Source organism: Meles meles, chromosome 9, assembly GCF_922984935.1.
Source record: "Meles meles chromosome 9, mMelMel3.1 paternal haplotype, whole genome shotgun sequence".
In the NCBI taxonomy this organism is placed as follows: domain Eukaryota; kingdom Metazoa; phylum Chordata; class Mammalia; order Carnivora; family Mustelidae; genus Meles; species Meles meles.
In genome coordinates, this window is record NC_060074.1 from 62,586,674 (window position 1) to 62,604,048 (window position 17,375).

The 17,375-nt window shown below is 37.7% G+C and overlaps 1 protein-coding gene across 3 annotated transcripts in view; it reads right to left on the bottom strand.

The window, feature by feature from the left end:
• Window positions 1-17,375, bottom strand: part of SCN3A (sodium voltage-gated channel alpha subunit 3) — a 109,829-nt gene that overhangs the window by 83,381 nt on the left and 9,073 nt on the right. For all 3 annotated transcript variants that reach the window (XM_046019659.1, XM_046019657.1, XM_046019658.1), the window contains exon 2: window positions 7,246-7,440. The gene's annotated coding sequence lies outside the window, so the exon portion shown is untranslated. The remainder of the gene's footprint in view (window positions 1-7,245; window positions 7,441-17,375) is intronic.

Below are 17,375 nucleotides of genomic sequence, written 5' to 3' on the forward strand. Positions count from 1 at the left end.
AAGTCTCTTTGAAACTGCGACACTAATGTCTCCAAGTCCTGAGAAGATAGGCCAGTTCCAGACTCTTGGCTTTTCCTTTAAGGTGAACTAAGGTTTGCCCAATATTTGGATAGGTTGAGACATTAAAAATCACAGTGAGGGGAGCTTCTCGTGGCTTCTTCTGCAGCTTTGCTTTTTAGAAACATCTCATAGTTCCATGGCAGTTCTATTTTAATTTTTTCCCTCTTCCTTCTTATTCTTTGCAAGCCTATTATATAGACCTCTTACATAATTTTATATTCCTATTAGAGCAGACTTTTAAAAAATTAATTCCTACTGATGCCTTGGTGTGGGATATATATTATTAATGAATATATATGCATTATAATTTATTAAAATACATCAAATTTAATATGCCAGATTTTCTCCAGAACTCTCCTTACAAAGACAAAAAAGATAAAAAAAGACTAAGGAGGTGATCTCTTTGATTAAAAACCAAAGTGTGTCTGTGAATGTGGATGAGTAAAACAAATGCATCCCTCTCTTAATCAATAAGAATACTGTAGTTCAAAAAATCCTATTATAGGATGGACCATAGAATTTTAAACCTGGAAGGATAAGGATCATTTATTTGAGAAATATTTATTGAGGGACTACTGTGTATCAATACTGTGTTTGGATTAACACCCATGGTCCCTGCTTTTATGGGGCTGACAGTCCAGGGTGAGAGATGTGGACACAAATAATTATAATACAATTATGTGCCATTGGTTATTGTCTGAGTTCCATAAATGGAAGCAATTTGCTCTTCCCAGGTAAGGATAGGAAGGGAAATTCAGGGTATTTCCCTGAGGAAATTTTATTAGACTGGTTGGGATTTGACTAACTAATGTGGCAGTAGTAGTTGGACAAAGTTGGGACAAAGACATATCAGTAGAAACATGTTAGACTAGAAGACAGTATATGCATGGGGAAAAGCAGGGAGGGCCTGGGAAGAACTAAGAAGTTCATTGTGGAACCTGGCAATTCACAAACCTGTACCCCTGGGGCTAATAATACATTATATATTAATTTTAAAAAATTTAAAAAAAAGAAGTTCATTATGGGTAGAGACCAACCTGCTCAAAAGGGATTGGTAAGAGCAAGGACTGAAATACTGGCAGGATATAATCATCAGAGGTCTCATAGAGCACACTTCATAAGCCATGGATAGGAGTGATGGAATTAACTTGAAGACAGAAAAAAGAGTGGCAGTAATAAAGGGTAAACAGGTGGGCTGATCCTAGAGCAATGGTTTTCAAACATTTTGGTTTCAGGACCCTTTTATACTCTTTTTTTTTTTTCCCTTTTTATTAATTTTTTCAGCGTAACAGTATTCATTCTTTTTGCACAACACCCAGTGCTCCATGCAAAACGTGCCCTCCCCATCACCCACCACCTGTTCCCCCAACCTCCCACCCCTGACCCTTCAAAACCCTCAGGTTGTTTTTCAGAGTCCATAGTCTCTTATGGTTCGCCTCCCCTCCCCAACACCATTTTTTAAATTTGTGATAATATAGTTCTTTTTATTAAAAATACATTTTATATGTAGACATACAAGGACTTATTATTACATTAATAAAAGTTATAAAATCTTCTAATTTTTAATATGGTAAATATGAATAGATAAGTTGCCTATAAATAAAAGCTCTTTGACATTGTAATTTTAAGAGTATAAAAGGGAGACAAACCATAAATGACTCTTAACCTTTTATACTCTTAAAATTACAATGTCAAAGAGCTTTTATTTATAGGCAACTTATCTATTCATATTTACCATATTAAAAATTAGAAGATTTTATAACTTTTATTAATGTAATAATAAGTCCTTGTATGTCTACATATAAAATGTATTTTTAATAAAAAGAACTATATTATCACAAATTTAAAAAATGGTGTGAGAAGAAGGAATTTATTTTAAATTTGGGCAAATCTCTTTACTGTCTGGCATAATGGAATACAGCCAGAGTCTCTTATCGGGTTCCAAGTTCAATCTGTTGAGATATGTTGTTTTGATTGAAGTACATGAAGAAAATCCTCTTAAAATATATATGTAACTGAAAAAGGAAGGAGTATTTTACTTGTCTTTTCAGGCACTTGTGAATATTCTTTGATACACACCAAAACTCTACAAATGATAATTTTTGTATTAGTTTCAGTATGGAATCTGTATCAGGAACTTTTGTTGATTTTGCCTCCTGGATGGATTTTGTGCCTTCATGCATGGATCATTTGGAAAATATAGGCACAGTGTTTTGCAGATTTCCCCAACTTTGACAAATTTCATTAACTTTCAAAAATCACATTTGTTAATATCATCATTGATCTCATGAGAAAAGTCATAATATATTGGGAGGCTGTCTAGTTAGTTCCCAGCAGCAGGTAGAAGTTTTCCAGAATTCCAATTTCCACTTGAAAGCTCCAATTTTAACATTGACAACAAATGCTGTCATTTGCTTTTCCTGAAGTGACAGGCTTTTCCATAGTTTGTCAGTTCTTCTTTCAAGTGAAAATGGTGTTCCATGAACAAAAGAAAAAGTGGCTTTTTCACCTCCTGACTCACACAATCATGCAAGTGCTTTTCCTTGAGACAGCCATGGTACTGTAGTGCACAGCAGAAATGCTTCATGTATCTTTCCAGTTTCATCATACAGAATATTAAAAACAGATGTTGCTTAGGTCAAGATTTAATATAATGAATAATATATACTGCTTCATCAAAGACATTCTTATGTGAACTGGCACTTTTTTCTCACTGAAAGTGTGTGGTGGTGAAGAAAACAAGGATTCATCCTACAGATTGATGCCGCTCCCTTGCTTCCTACTAAGGCATGAACTGTTTCACTCCATGACTTTTGTGCCATCAGCGAAAAAGGCAAAGGTCTTCTTGGGATTAGTAATAGGAAAATAGTTTTGACCTTACTGTCCCCCTGAAAGGGACTTTTGAACCCCCAGTTATCCACAAATCACCCTTTGAGAACTTCCCTAGAAGGAAACAGATGGACAACAGGAGTCTAAAGGAGAGGGCAAGGAAATGTGACTATAGCTATACTATTTAATGGCCTAGACCTGCAATCAGAACTGTATTCAAGCCCTGGCTCTGCTACTCTCTAGCAGTGTGACCTTGGGCAGGTTTTTTTTTTTTTAATCTTTCATAATCTTCAGTTTCTCTGTCTGCATAATAAGAACAATGATAGCAATGATGACACATACTTCATAGAGTTAATGTGACATTAAATGAGAAAATCCTCTTGGAAGGTGAGCACAATGCCTGGAAGAGAGTAGGCCATCAATAAATTAGAAAACAAACCATAGCCAGAGGACGGTATTCAGTGCAAAATTAGAAAAATCAATGAGATTTTATGATGTCTTGATATGTGGCTTGATGAAGACATACCAGGTCAAGCTCAATCCCAGAATGGTTTAAGCCACAAGTTGTCATTAACCCAACATAGAAGTAGAGTAGAAGTAGAAGTAGAGAAGTAGAGCCCAGAAAGCTGTCTGGGCTGGGAAAATGTTGATTAAAGAGTCACTGGTTGAAACTGAAAATAAGAATATGCATTACACTGTCTAGGAAAAAACTGGAAAGATGAAAAGGCAGGACTCCTGTGACTACCAGTTTTTAAGGAGAGGAAAATTAGACAATGAAATCAGAACAGTTACATAGATGCCAAAAGAGGAATTTTGAAGATGCTAATTAAAAGGCATGTATTGGATTTGACAATTAGTCAACTCCCTGCACTTAAAATAAATGAAGAACAGGCACAGAGAAGCTAAGTAACCTTCACCAAAACATCTACTGACAACACAAATTGTTGCTCTGAGGCAAAACATTTTCCACACATTCTATTCTTGACTGACTTTTCCTATTATAGTTGACATTTTTATCTTGAATCTTACTATTGTATGATTTGATTTTAAAGACCTAAGCTTTATATAAATACTACAGAAAAATAGATTAATATAGTTTAATTCAGTTTTCCAGGCACATATACACATATCTGTATACTTTGATATTAACATTAGTTTCTAAAACTATATGAAACCAACAAATACAAATACAAAGCTAATATTTGTTAATGAATCAGAATCTGGAAAAAAAGGGCATGGTTAACATTTGGAATATGCCATGGCATTACATGGCAAGGACAGAAGTACTATTTTTCCCATTACTCATATAGCCTGTGAGTTCTCATCTTGCCTAATTTCAAGAATAGCAGATAGTTTGGAAAATTGCATTGGCCTATAACCTGTTAATATCAATAGTTTCTCTCTCCCTGTGTAGGGATCTTTATGATTATGTTACAGACAAAAATCAATTAGTTCTGGTCTGTTCCCATGGAGACAAAATTATGTCAGAGGCTGTAAATTTGCCATCTTCAAGGATGGAAAGCTGCTCTGTGTCATACAACTTGAGAGATCAGGAAAAAAATACCCACAGTGGATTTTCATGTCCTTGATGAGGAGAGAGCAAATTGTTGGGAAAAGATTGAGTCCACTGCTAAGGAAAGGATGCTGTGTTTTCTTGGCATCAATGAAAGACTGTTGTATGAAGGACATAATCTAAAAGACAAAACGGACTGGATAACTACCCTTCCTTTGAATAAAGTTATTAATATTTCTAAAGGGGTTTTCATTTTGAGTGATTATCTGGTATTTACTATATTTTCAGGTAGCATATGTGACAAAGAGAATATTAATTTATTAAAGGCATATACAGAGCATCTGGCAATTATAATGATTACCACTGGACACTCTCCAAAGCAGAATTAAACATTATTTTCCATATTTTAGAAGATTTTTGAAATAACATCTGATTGGTGTGCTTACCTAACTAGGTGGCTTTGAGAATTAAACAATAGTAATAGATAAAACTGTTACACTATTGTCATGTCTCAGATACTCTGACATGTAATTTATATACATTAACTCACTTAATCTTATGAAGTTTAATCATCTAATCTTACTTAACCTTATTATTCCCATTTTAGAGATAAAAAAAGCTGGGTACAGGTAGGTTGGATAACTTGTCCAAGTTCCAGCAGTAAGTCAAGAAGACAGGATTTAAACCCAAATAGCTCAGGAAATAACCTGGGCTCCAAGCCTCTGGAATGAGATTTTTAGTTCATGTGTTCTGAAATGGAATTGAGATAAGTCCACTACCTCACTGGGAAGTTATTATGTATACAGCCTCATGTTAAGATTGGAGTGGGGCAGGGGCACCTGTGTGGCTCAGATGGTTGGGTATTTGTCTTTGGCTCAGATCATGATCTCCGGGATTTGGAATAGAGCCCCATGTCAGGCTCTCAGCTCAGTCGGGAGTCTGCTTCTCCTTTTCCCTCTGCCCTTCCCCCTGCTTGTGCTCTCTCTCTCTCTCTCAAATGAATAAATAAAATCTTAAAAAAAAAAAAAAAGAATGGAGTGGCACAACCTAAGAAACAGAGCAGTATAGTCATCACCTTTGTTTTTAATGTAGAAAATAAACAGGAATGAATGAATAACAAACATAAAACCCACATCTAATGGGTACGTATTGACATATATTTTAAGTACTTTTGAGTTATTTGAAGATAAAAGCCTGGGCTAGGGGTGCCTGGGTGACTCAGTGGGTTAAAGCCTCTGCCTTCTGCTCAGGTCATGATCTCAGGGTCCTGGGATCGAGCCCCCCATGGGACTCTCTGCTCAGCAGGGAGCCTTCTTCCTCCTCTCTCTCTGCCTGCCTCTCTGCCTACTTGTGATCTCTGTCTGCCAAATAAATAAATAAAATCTTAAAAAAAAAAAAGCCTAGGCTAGCTTCTTATATATCATTACCTCTTGCTCTCATTGTTCTGTCAAGGAATTATGCAGTACTATTGGTCTGAATAAACATATCAAGAAAGTAACTATATGGCAAGGATATCACTGTGACATGGCCAAATATAAATGAAATGTAGAATTTCACTGTCATCGTTTCCTTCCTGTTAGCTAAACTCATGATTGTCCACACATAAGTGTTATTAATTGATTTGCTAACTTTTTAATAAAAGAATCTATTTCTGCCTTTCTCTACCTGGACTCAATGGCATACCTCCGGGGAGAAAAATGGCTGAGTAGGAAAGAATGAGCTCATTTCTGTCATCAGAACAATCTTTATCTTGGAAGTAATAATTAGTTTCTAGGTGTTGATGTTCTCAGTGACTTTTTCCTTATCAAACAACTATAAGCTCAGAGAGACAACTGCTAAGTAATAACAAGTAAGACAACATCGTAATAGAAAAATTGTTTCATTAGCTCCTCAATTTTTCTACTATATGTTTTCAAACTGAAGACAATTGCATGTTCAATTCCCCAACATCCATTCAACTCCAAATACCTTCTCCAAGCCCCTTACCAATCATTGGTTCACGAAGAGTCTTGTGGCCTAGTTCTGCCAACAAAAGGTGAGGGGAAGCCTGCTAAGTGTATGTCTATGGAAGTTTTCTTTCCTTCTAATAAAGAGACAAGGAGCGGCAGAATTCTCTGTTCCCTGGACCTTACTGCATTGAGGTATGATACTGGGACTACTTTAGTCAACTTATAACCAGAAGGGATGCCATTCTGAGGGCAAAGCTGACACACTGAGGGTGTCAGATCACGGAGACAGATCTATCCCTGGGGTCTTGATGGATCGCTCAGCTCTTGGACCCAAACAACCTCTGCACTTCTTGTTATATCCAATAAGCATCTTTCTTGACTAAGACAGTTTTAGACAGTATTTCTAGTTATTTGCAGATGATACACCATACAAGTAAATACTCCTTGGTTGGTACAAAAACTTGAACAGTTCAGAAGCCACCTTACAACCAAATAAATAGTAACCGCATATTTGGATGTCCTTTACCCCATGCAAACAGGCGAGCTATGCATCCAATCACCAAATAAATATGATAAAATTCAAGTAAATATAGCCCGGGTTAGTTTACCAAATGCACAGAATGCATGTCTCTTTTAAAAGAAAAAGAAATAAAAATTTGGGTTAATTTTTCTTTCTTAAATCAATAGCCTTTGTCACTATTCCACTGTTGTAGATCATCTCTGCCATGTTTCTAAGTGTTTGCCTCTTTGGAGGAACAAACTAGCCCGGAGGGAGGTAATCAGTCTTTTGCCTCCTGTCCCCCTGCCCCTTGAAACAGCTGACCTTGTTAGCTGATACAGATTTTAGTTTACCTTCCACAAACACAAATTTATACCCACTGGTAGTTTAGATACCTTAGATAATTACAGCACGTTCTTCTGGAAAAACTTCAGGCCACTTCTGGGAATTATCTCATTTGTTCTTATACTATCTCTAGAAGAGATTCTGTATTTTTATTCCTGTAAGCCACTCTGCCACAAATCCTTGACAGATATCTCATCCCTGATGAACTCTGTTGCGACTTGGTGTCAGCTTTCTTGCTCCATAATCTGTGTAGAAAGGGAAACATGTGAAGTTATTCTAGCATCTTTGGCCTTTGGATTGAAATGGGTGCTCTGGGTCTGGGTCTGGATCTGAAAGCCCTGATGTGCTCAAGGAAGGATGGGGCCAGGAACCACTGCCAGAATCCTGGGGTGGGGGTGGCCTCTTTTCTTGGGCAGCCTTGATTTAATTACTCTTTCTGAAGACATGCCAGAGCTCCAGAGCATCTTTCTACTTTCTACTTCCTTTCTTCCTTCTTCCCTCTTTGCAGCCCCTTTCTTTCTTTCTTTCTTTCTTTCTTTCTTTCTTTCTTTCTTTCTTTCTTTCTTTCTTTCTTTCTTTCTTTCTTCAAAAGACCAAAGAGGTAGACCAGTGGAGCGTGTGGTCCACATTGGTATTGTGGGTCATTATTCTAGTTTGTTTTTCGCTCCTTTTCCTCTCCACCTAAAACCCCATCTGATTGGCTGGCTAAGATAAGACCAATAAGCCTTATTCAGTGGCTTCTAAGAGTAAATTTTAGACAGAAATAAAAAACTAGCATGCTGGGGGCGCCTGGGTGGCTCAGTGGGTTAAAGCCTCTGCCTTCAGCTCAGGTCATGATCCCAGGGTCCTGGGATCGAGCCCCACATCGGGCTCTCTGCTCCGCAGGGAGCCTGCTTCCTCCTCTCTCTCTGCCTGCCTCTCTGCCTAGTTGTGATTTCTCTCTGTCAAATAAATAAAATATTTAAAAAGAAAAAAAAAAAGAGAGAAAAAAAAAAAAACTAGCATGCTAAGCCAAGACATAATATTAACCTAAGTATAACAGTCTGATATCATATTCCTTTCAGCTATAACTCTTAACAATAAGTTAGTCCAGTTAAACCGGTCATTATTTTGAAAGACAATATAAGTAATTTTAAATTAGCAATTGATATTTAAAACAATGCTTACATCAGTCCACTTATTCAATGCTCATAAGCCAAATTGGTAATGGATTCTCACCAATAAATCTCCCTTTACAATTCACTCAAATCTCACTTTTTCTTTTATACACTGTCTTAAAATCTTTGTTTTCAGATGTGAACTCATTCCTAAGCCACCAATCTTTTCTTTACTGTCATCAAAGTGATCTTTCTAAAACACATATCCTACCCTTATTAAAAATTGTCAGTGGCCTTCAGTGACTTATAGTCACTTTAGCGAAGTACTCAGGCACCTTTATGATCTTCCCTCTGCCTCCTCTCTTACCTTTCATTTGGTAATAGCACAGATCTAGCTCTGTCATTCACTAGCTAAGTCACATTGAACATGTTACCCAACCAATCCAGTTTTTAGTTTCCCATCAGATAATGGGGATTTCAATACCTAGTGAAACAGGGCTGTTGTTAGAACTAAATGAGATCTATATTTCATACACACACATATACATGCACACAGCTGTAAGTCACTCATACGAGAGCTGGCAAAAGTAGATTTCCCATAAAAGCAGGAGGTTTTAGTAGTATTAGAAGCAGCAATACATCGGGGTGCCTGGGTGGCTCAGCCTTTAAGTGTCTGCCTTCCATTCTGACCCTCCAGTGTCCTGGGATTGGGCCCTGCATAGGCCTCCCCACTCTGTGGGAAGCCTGCTTCTCCTCTCCACTCCCCCCCCCCACCTGCTTATGTTCTCTCTCTTGCTCTCTCTCTCTCTGTCAAATAAATAAAATAAAATAATCTTTAAAAAAAGAAGCAATAATAGTAATAATAGTCTTAGAGCTGTTACTGTACTACTAATAATACACATCAGACAGACCCATGCATCGGAGCTTGAAATAATGATTTGTTAAATAAATGTATAGCCCTTCAATAAATGTTCCCTCTACTTTATAGCCACAAGCTTAATAAATGCTACCTCTCCTCCCCAGAACACAATTAACTGGATTTAAATACCTTAATCTCCAGCCTGACATATAATGAGCATGATGTTGAAAAACCAGAATATCAATTTAGATATATTCCCAAAATATTTATCATCTTTTAGTATGGGAACAGGGAGGGGTATAAGGTAGGGAAGGTGAATATCCATGGAAACCAAGGAGTTAAGGAGGAACAGGAAAGTAGTTTGAGAAAACACCCCCCAAAATTCTGATTTGCTTGAATTCTCTCTCCTCTCTCTATTGTGAAAATCACTGATTGATGGATCAGAGAAAATATATCCTGAACTCCAAATGCGAAAGATTTGCCAACCCCAAATACACGTGGGAAATAGTAGTGATTTCTGTATATGGCCTCATGCTCCAATTTAGGCCTCATACTTCAAATGGCATTGTGTCTTATTAAGATCTCTTCTCAGTCATCTTTAAAAGCAGACCATGGCTTACGGCTTAACCAATACAAAATTGGCCTAATGTAGTTATTTAGAGAATGAGGATTCTTTAAAGTAGTTCTGAACTTCAGTGAGCATAGGAATCGTTTGGGGTACTTGTCAAAGATGCAGATTTCTGGGTTCAGTCTCTGGAAATTCTGAAAAAGTTGGTCTGGGGCACGGCCAAGAGATCTGCATTTTAACAAGCTCCCTGAATGAAATTGGTGCATGTAGCACGTGGATTACTATTTGAGGAAGCTGCTCTGAAGGAAATGAATAGAAGTTACTAGAAATTTGAGATGGGTACTTTACACAATAAAGCTGGAATTCAGCTCTAATGTTCCCAGTAGGTAAGAAAAAGTGGAAGCACACTGGATTTAGGAAAAAACAAAAACAATTCCTAATAGCTGCATATAAAAAGACAAACTTTCTCTGAGAACTAAACCGGGAAAAGAAATCTTGCTTAGGACATAGCATAAGGGACACTAGGTAACATGCTTACCAGATGTCCTGAATGTAATTGCACAAAAGAGCCAAACAAGGTTAAATCAAATAAGTCTTCTACAAATGGCTAAAGTTAGTTGAACTTGGTGAAATCCATTAAAAAGTTACTGAAATAAGACAGTTCAGAAACTTTACTTTCAGATTATCTAATACAAGCATTGGCCCAGGAGAGTGCCCCCACAGTTTGAAATCATCTTCATAGAATGTCAGCATTTTGGAAATTAAGGGGAAGTTCTTCATGCTACAGATGAGGAAGTGATAGATCAAAGAATGCAATAAGGCTTTACCCCGAAAAGGGTAGGCATCACCAGCTGAGGAAAATTGGACAAAGTTGCTTTGATTTTAATTTTCTTAACCCATTTATATTAATGTTATTAATTGTAATACTAATGTCAATGACTGAATTTTATAGAGGTGAGTTTAATTGTTTATATTCCTTTTTTTGTGTATTTTAGTTTATCTTTTCTATTTATTCTTTAAGACCTAGTCCCAGTATTTTAAAAAATTTTTGGTCTTATTCCAGGTTCATTGTTTTTGACCATCATTTTTCCTCTTTAGTTTATCTTTTCACTGTTTTTCACCATTTAACCTATTTTCTTTCAGTATATCCATCTTCCTTTATACTCATAATATGATGTACCTGTCTTAGAATTTTCCAGATCAAAACCATTTCTGTCATGCGTTAGCTGTGAAACTCTGGGGACTTAGTTAGCTCTTTGTGCAAAGGCTGAAGCAGATCCAAAGCCTCTTATTGAGGAACTCACAGACATTGCCAGCCAGTCTCTGGCAGCATTTCCCCACAGGGAAGAGGCAGCCTTCCATCTGGGTGGGAATGCTGGTTGGCTCTCCAATGTCTGTAATCATCCTATCCTACCAGCTGCTCATTTGGTTTTAAGACTTGAGGCCCTTATCAAGGGGACAATACCAAATGGCCAAATCACCAAGATACTATGAAATGAAACACAGAACTTTATCTATAAAGTAAACCATACATCCACTCCTCTGAGTACTCCAAAGATTCTCCTAGATCAGATTTGACCATCAGAAGGCTTCATGGTGATTCACATTAACCTAAAATCTGGTATCTGTTTCTCTGAGTTCTATAAAATTCATTCTTGCCTTCCTCTAAAAATGTTGAGTCCAGGAGGCCCAGAGCTAAATGGATATTCCAAAAGAGTAACTTCATTAATCCACAGTCTTCACAAGTTTATCACCTCCATTTTGTCCATTCTCCTTGTCTTCAACTTCCTATTGCACATGGATTTAAAAAATAATATACCGGGGTGCCTGGGTGGCTCAGTGGATTAAGCCGCTGCCTTCGGCTCAGGTCATGATCTCACGGTCCTGGGATCGAGCCCCGCATCGGGCTCTCTGCTCCGTGGGGAGCCTGCTTCCTCCTCTCTCTCTGCCTGCCTCTCTGCCTACTTGTGATCTCTCTCTGTCAAATAAATAAAATCTTTAAAAAAAAAATAATATACCACTTCCATCATATTTATATAAAGAGATGGGATAGAATAAATGTCAAAATTTTCTACGTGATTTAAAAGATTTGTTCATAAGCCTGAGTCTATGCTTCTTTTTTTAAAATTTATTCTTTTCAGTGTAACAGAATTCATTGTTTATGCGCCACGCCCAGTGCTCCATGCAATATGTGCCCTCCTTAATACCCACCATCAAGCTCCCCCAACCTCCCACCCCCCACCCCTTCAAAACCCTCAGATTGAGTCTATGCGTCTTAGAATGAATTATTTTTCTCAAGGAATATACTTAATTTTATTATGAAAATAAATGTTAAAAATTAAACTTGGAAATCCAGTATCCTAAAATTGAAAAGGATCTGTCAGTCCATCTATTTTCACCATTTCAGTTTATAGTAGTGGTTCTTCATAGCATGAGAGTCACCTAGAAGGCTTTTTGTTTAAACACAGCTTGCCAGGCCTCACCCCAGAGTAGCTGATTCTATTGATAGGAGTGAGGCATTTTTGCATTTCTAACAAGCACACAGATGATGCTGGTGCTTTTGTCCCAGGAATCACACTTGGACAATGACTGGCTTACAGAAACCATAATTTTATTTATTTGCTTTTTCAAGTTAGAAATATATGTGCCATTAATATTGCTTTCATTTTTAGGATCTCTCAGAGAGGACAGTCATATCTTCTTCAGTCTCATTTGTTCATTCATTTAATGTCTTGTGGTGTAATTCCTCTGAACCCAGAACCTTGGAATGATTTATGGCAGGATTTCACAAAAGCCTGCAATAGCTTCCTGTCTCCCTGCTCCCGGCCTATTTTCACCAGCAGTCAGAGCAATTTGGGAAAAAGGGAAATCAAATCATGTCATTCCTCTGACCAGAACCCTTCAGGAGTTGCCCAGAGAAAAGGCCAAACTCCTTACAGTTGCCTATCAGGCCTTATGACATGGGCTCACAGTTACCTAGTTGAGTTCATCTCCTCCTGCTCTCCCCTTCCCTCACTACTTTCTTAGTCAAGCTTGGCTTCTGTCTGTCCTCTGCAACTTCCAGGCACAGATAGACTGTTCCCTCTCTCAGGAATGTTCTTTCTCTAGGTAGATGAATGCCTAACTCCCCCATCTTTAAGGTTTTGGCCAAACGTTTACCTTCTCAAAGAGGCCTACTATGCTATCCCGCCAGCTTCTTACCCCAGTCTGTTGGTTTCTAAAGCACGTCACCTTGTCATGTGCTACATAATTTACTTATTTGTAGTGTTCATTATTCCTGTTCCGTCTCTCCTGGGTAGAATATAACCCTTGCAGAATATTGGCCTTTCTTGGCCTCTTTTGTTCACTGGTGAATCCCAAGTACTTAGAACAGTATATGACACATAGTAGGTGCTCAGCATTTTTTTGAATAAATGGATTTTTAATTTTGGTTTCCTCCCCCAAATTAGTAATTTTTATTTCAACCTACAAGTATCCTTTAAAAAGGCTTGTGTTCCTGTACACCCCTGGGGATAAAAATACATTTTATGTTTATAAAAAAATAAAAAATTAATAAAAAATTTTAAAAAAAGGCTTGTGTTCTACTCATGGCCGCACATTTTATAATAACAAAGCCTAGAAAAAACTGAAATGTCTGCTAATGGGAGATTGGACAAGTAAATAAAGTAACTTAGTTTTGTATCACACAGCCATTAACAAGATAAAACAAAGAGACAGCAATGAAAGCCAAATTCTCTATGGATACTGTATTTCCTAATTATGTAGTCCTATTTAATGTAGATCAAAATACATGCATTGAAATCTTGTTTACCTCAAAGGTAATTGTATAAATAGGCAAAGCTTACTAGACTCTCTTTAAAACAAAGCAAAATGAAGACTGAATGCTTTACTCAAAGAATTCCCCACTCCAGAATGCCTTTGAGAAGAAATAATAAGGATAATAAAGAACATTAAGCACTTACTGTGCGATAGGCACTGATTAGCTCATTTAATCTTCACAATAACCCTATGAGATAAATGTGATTATTGCCCTCATTTTGCAGATAAAGGAGCTATAAGGTCCAGAGAGGATAAGTAACTTGTCCAAGATTACATGGCTAGTAAATGGTGCTACCAAATCCAGTGTTGTTTTTCTTTAGAAAAGTAATCAGAGTCTCTCTCTCTAAAAATATTTTACCATCTGTTTCTGCAGTTTCATCTTACATACTTTCCTATATATATGCTCTTCTGTAGTCAAACTGATCTATTTGCCATTCCCTGAAAGTTCCCAGTCTCTGGCCTCGGGCTTTCAAAAACATTCCTTCTGCCTGAAATATCGTCCACCACCAGTCATTGCCTGTTAAAATCCTACCTTCGCTCCAAAGCCAGAAGTGATTTTGCATTCCTCTAAACTCCAGGGCACACACATATTGTCTTTAAAATTCATATAATAATTACAATATTCTATCTTCTGTTGTTCTTAAGGATGTGCCTTATTGCTTCTACCTTTACATATTAAATTCCTTGAGGAATAAGGATTATTATGTTTCAACATCACTGTTAAATTCCTTGAGTCAATAAAGATTTTATTGACTAGCTACTAATAAGCAGGAAGTTACAAATTTTACAAATGCCCTGTCCAGTGTGGTAGCCACTGGCCAGATGCAGGAATAGCACTTGAAATGTGGCTAGTGCCAAATCTTGAAATGATAATATTCGGGGCATGTTGGCTTAAATAAAACATAGCATCAATAACATTAATTTCCCTTGTTTATTTTGCCTTATTTTTTTAGCACCTGGAAAATCTCCAAGTATATTTTCAGACTCACTATATTTCTATTGAATAGTGCTGGTCTGGTATATCCCTTTCTCCTTCCCACCACCACCCCCCCCCCCCCGCCCCATCCTCCTCCAAGTGATGAAATCCATGAACCAACACATGAGTTAAAAAGGGAGGCCATCCTCTTTTCTGATGCTCAAAAAGGGTGGGGGGCTTTCTCTGGATGGATAATTTTTCTATTTTACTTGGTCAGATTGTTGTTTTTGTCCTTATGTCATAGGATTTGGGACCAAGAAATGCTATAGTGAGAAGGTTACTTTGTCCATAAGCAAATATTTTGTGTGGGTGTGTGCCTGTGGCACATGTGTTTCTGGAGAGGAAACCACATTTCAATCCGAATATAGCAGAATTAAAGAAAGCTCTCTATTTTTGAAATAAATTGGTATCATGACAAACAGAAAGCAAACAGCATTCTCAGACCAGTAGTAAATCCTTGATCCCTAACATCAGGGTAACATTAGTGCCGCTTTAGACAGAACAGAGAGTCCTCTGAGTTGCCCTCAGCCACGTTTCTCCTACTGCTTGCTGGTGCTGTGTGCTTTAGGCAGCTTCTTTCCAGGCAACCACAGACTGTTTACTGACTGTAATCAAAATGACAGCACACTGTTTTCACAACCGAGTGTTAAGAGATGATTGCCTTTTTCACTTGGCAACCTGAGGGAACTTAGAACGAGGATCTTGAGGTACAACTTGCGTTCGTTCAAGATGGTGGTGCTTGCTTTTCTACATGTTACCTGCATTCCTTTGAGGTTTAAAATACAGAGGACTGAGATTTATCTAGCCTGGAGCAGAGAGGTTGTAATCACTGCCTTCAGATCACTTCTGTGGGTAAACTCCACTGGAGCACGGGTTGATTCAGGCAGGGCTGAGTTTCGACTGTTATGTGATTCTTCATCCATCAGAACCCCGCCATGTGAGGGACCTTCTCTATTAAGCATGCCCCAGGAATAGGTGATTATAATGCCTTACACTCTGATCTCCCTAAGATGGTACTACAGAAGACAGTGTAACATAATAGAAAAGTTTGCTGTGCTTAATCTTTTTAGAAACAAGACTTAATGAAAAGGTAAGGAAGAGAGAGAGGAAAACAAGAGGGGAATGGAACCTGCAATTCAGAGAACCTGTATTCTAGGTACAAGTGTGTTTGCCATCACTTGCTATGAAATATTGAACACTCAAATCTTAGGTGTTCATTGTCCACATCTACAAAAGATATGTAGAGGAGGAAAATTGACTAGCTTATTTGTAGTGCCTCTTTGGTTTCTAAAACTCTAGTTCTAGTGTCGAGACTCTGAAACTCAGTACCAGATACACTCCAACATCCACCCCTCTGGGAGGGAATGATGGATACAGCAATAGTCCTGTACTCTGAGCAAGGATTATTTGAATATTGGACTAATCTGTAACTGAGCTAGGCTGGGCTATACCTATTAGAGGCTATCTTCATTTTAGAATACTTTCATGAAGTAAGGGTTTGATCAGATTTAAACCATGTTTTGTTGATAAACAAATATTATGAATGCCTTGAGTACAACATAGCTGGGAGGTTGGTTGCTGAAAAGAACTACCCCTCACATCCTTTCTAAATCTATATATTCAATTCTGTATACATAAATTTCTCATCTCCTAGCAGTTAAAAAAAAAACAAACTCACAAATAGCAGTTAAAAAAAAAACAACCTCACAAAACATTGTCTAGTTTCCAGTGAATATGACAAGTCACTTGGTTAAATCCCCCTCCACCCTGCATCCTGCCAAAATAGGGGCTTTTGAAGTAAAGAAGCTGAAAATATTTTTCTAGGATCTGAATTCAGGTCCCAAAAAGTCAATGTTTTTTTCCAGCCACTGAGCACATCATTGGCACCAAAATTAGAGCAAGGGCCTGAGTGCAGTGCCCTGATTTAGGTGTCAATGATGCCACTTACTGCAGCAGGAACACACAGTGGAAGTTCTCTGCATGTAAAGGCAGGAAGGATGCTGTTCAGTGCTCAGTTCTGTTGAGGCTAAAGACAACCAGAATGCCACAGGTAAGAACAAATTACATGTGATGCAAGCTTGTATTTCAGGCAAGGATTTGCAGCAACCAAACTGCTAATGAGAGCCAAGATGGGTGTAGCTTGTCCATCCTAGTTCTCCCCAGGGTGGAAGATCTAGCAAGTAAGACCCTGGCTAGGGAGGACAACAATCACAAGGAGAAATGTAAAAGCTAAAGGGAGAAGATGCTAGGAAGGACAGAACTGGAATCTGTTGTGTTCCTTCAGTGTTCAAAGTGTGCCCAGAATTATCTCAAAGATGTGGGCCACTCAGGATTCTGATAAAATTGCTTCTGCAATATTGGGCATTGAATTCACTAATTCTTCAAGTCACCCCCTTTTAAAAAAACTAGTAGTCTCTCTTTTTTTAGAGCCATTCTAGGTTTACAAAAAACTGGTTGCGAAGGTACAAAGAGACCCCACATTAAGTGTGCCTTTTAATTTCTTTAAATATTTAACCCTGAGACTTTTTTATTCAAAAAGAATTCAAGAGAATAAATAGAAAGTATTTTCTCAGGCATAAAATTCTCTAAATTTAGCTTTCCTGAGGGATATGGATTGTTGAAAAAAAAAGTGTATTCTTTTATGATTAAATTGATCTCATAGTATGTTGTCTGAGACAAGTCATCGCTATTGTACATTTAATGGATGTTTAAAAGAAACGTGCCTTATAGTGTCTTCGAGTAATTTTAAGACACCTAGTAAACAACATGTCTAACAAAGGTATGAGAGAGAGTTCACTTTGGTGGCTTTGGTGGTAGAGCTTAACTCTTTTGTGTTAATTTGCATAAAGATCTGCATCACA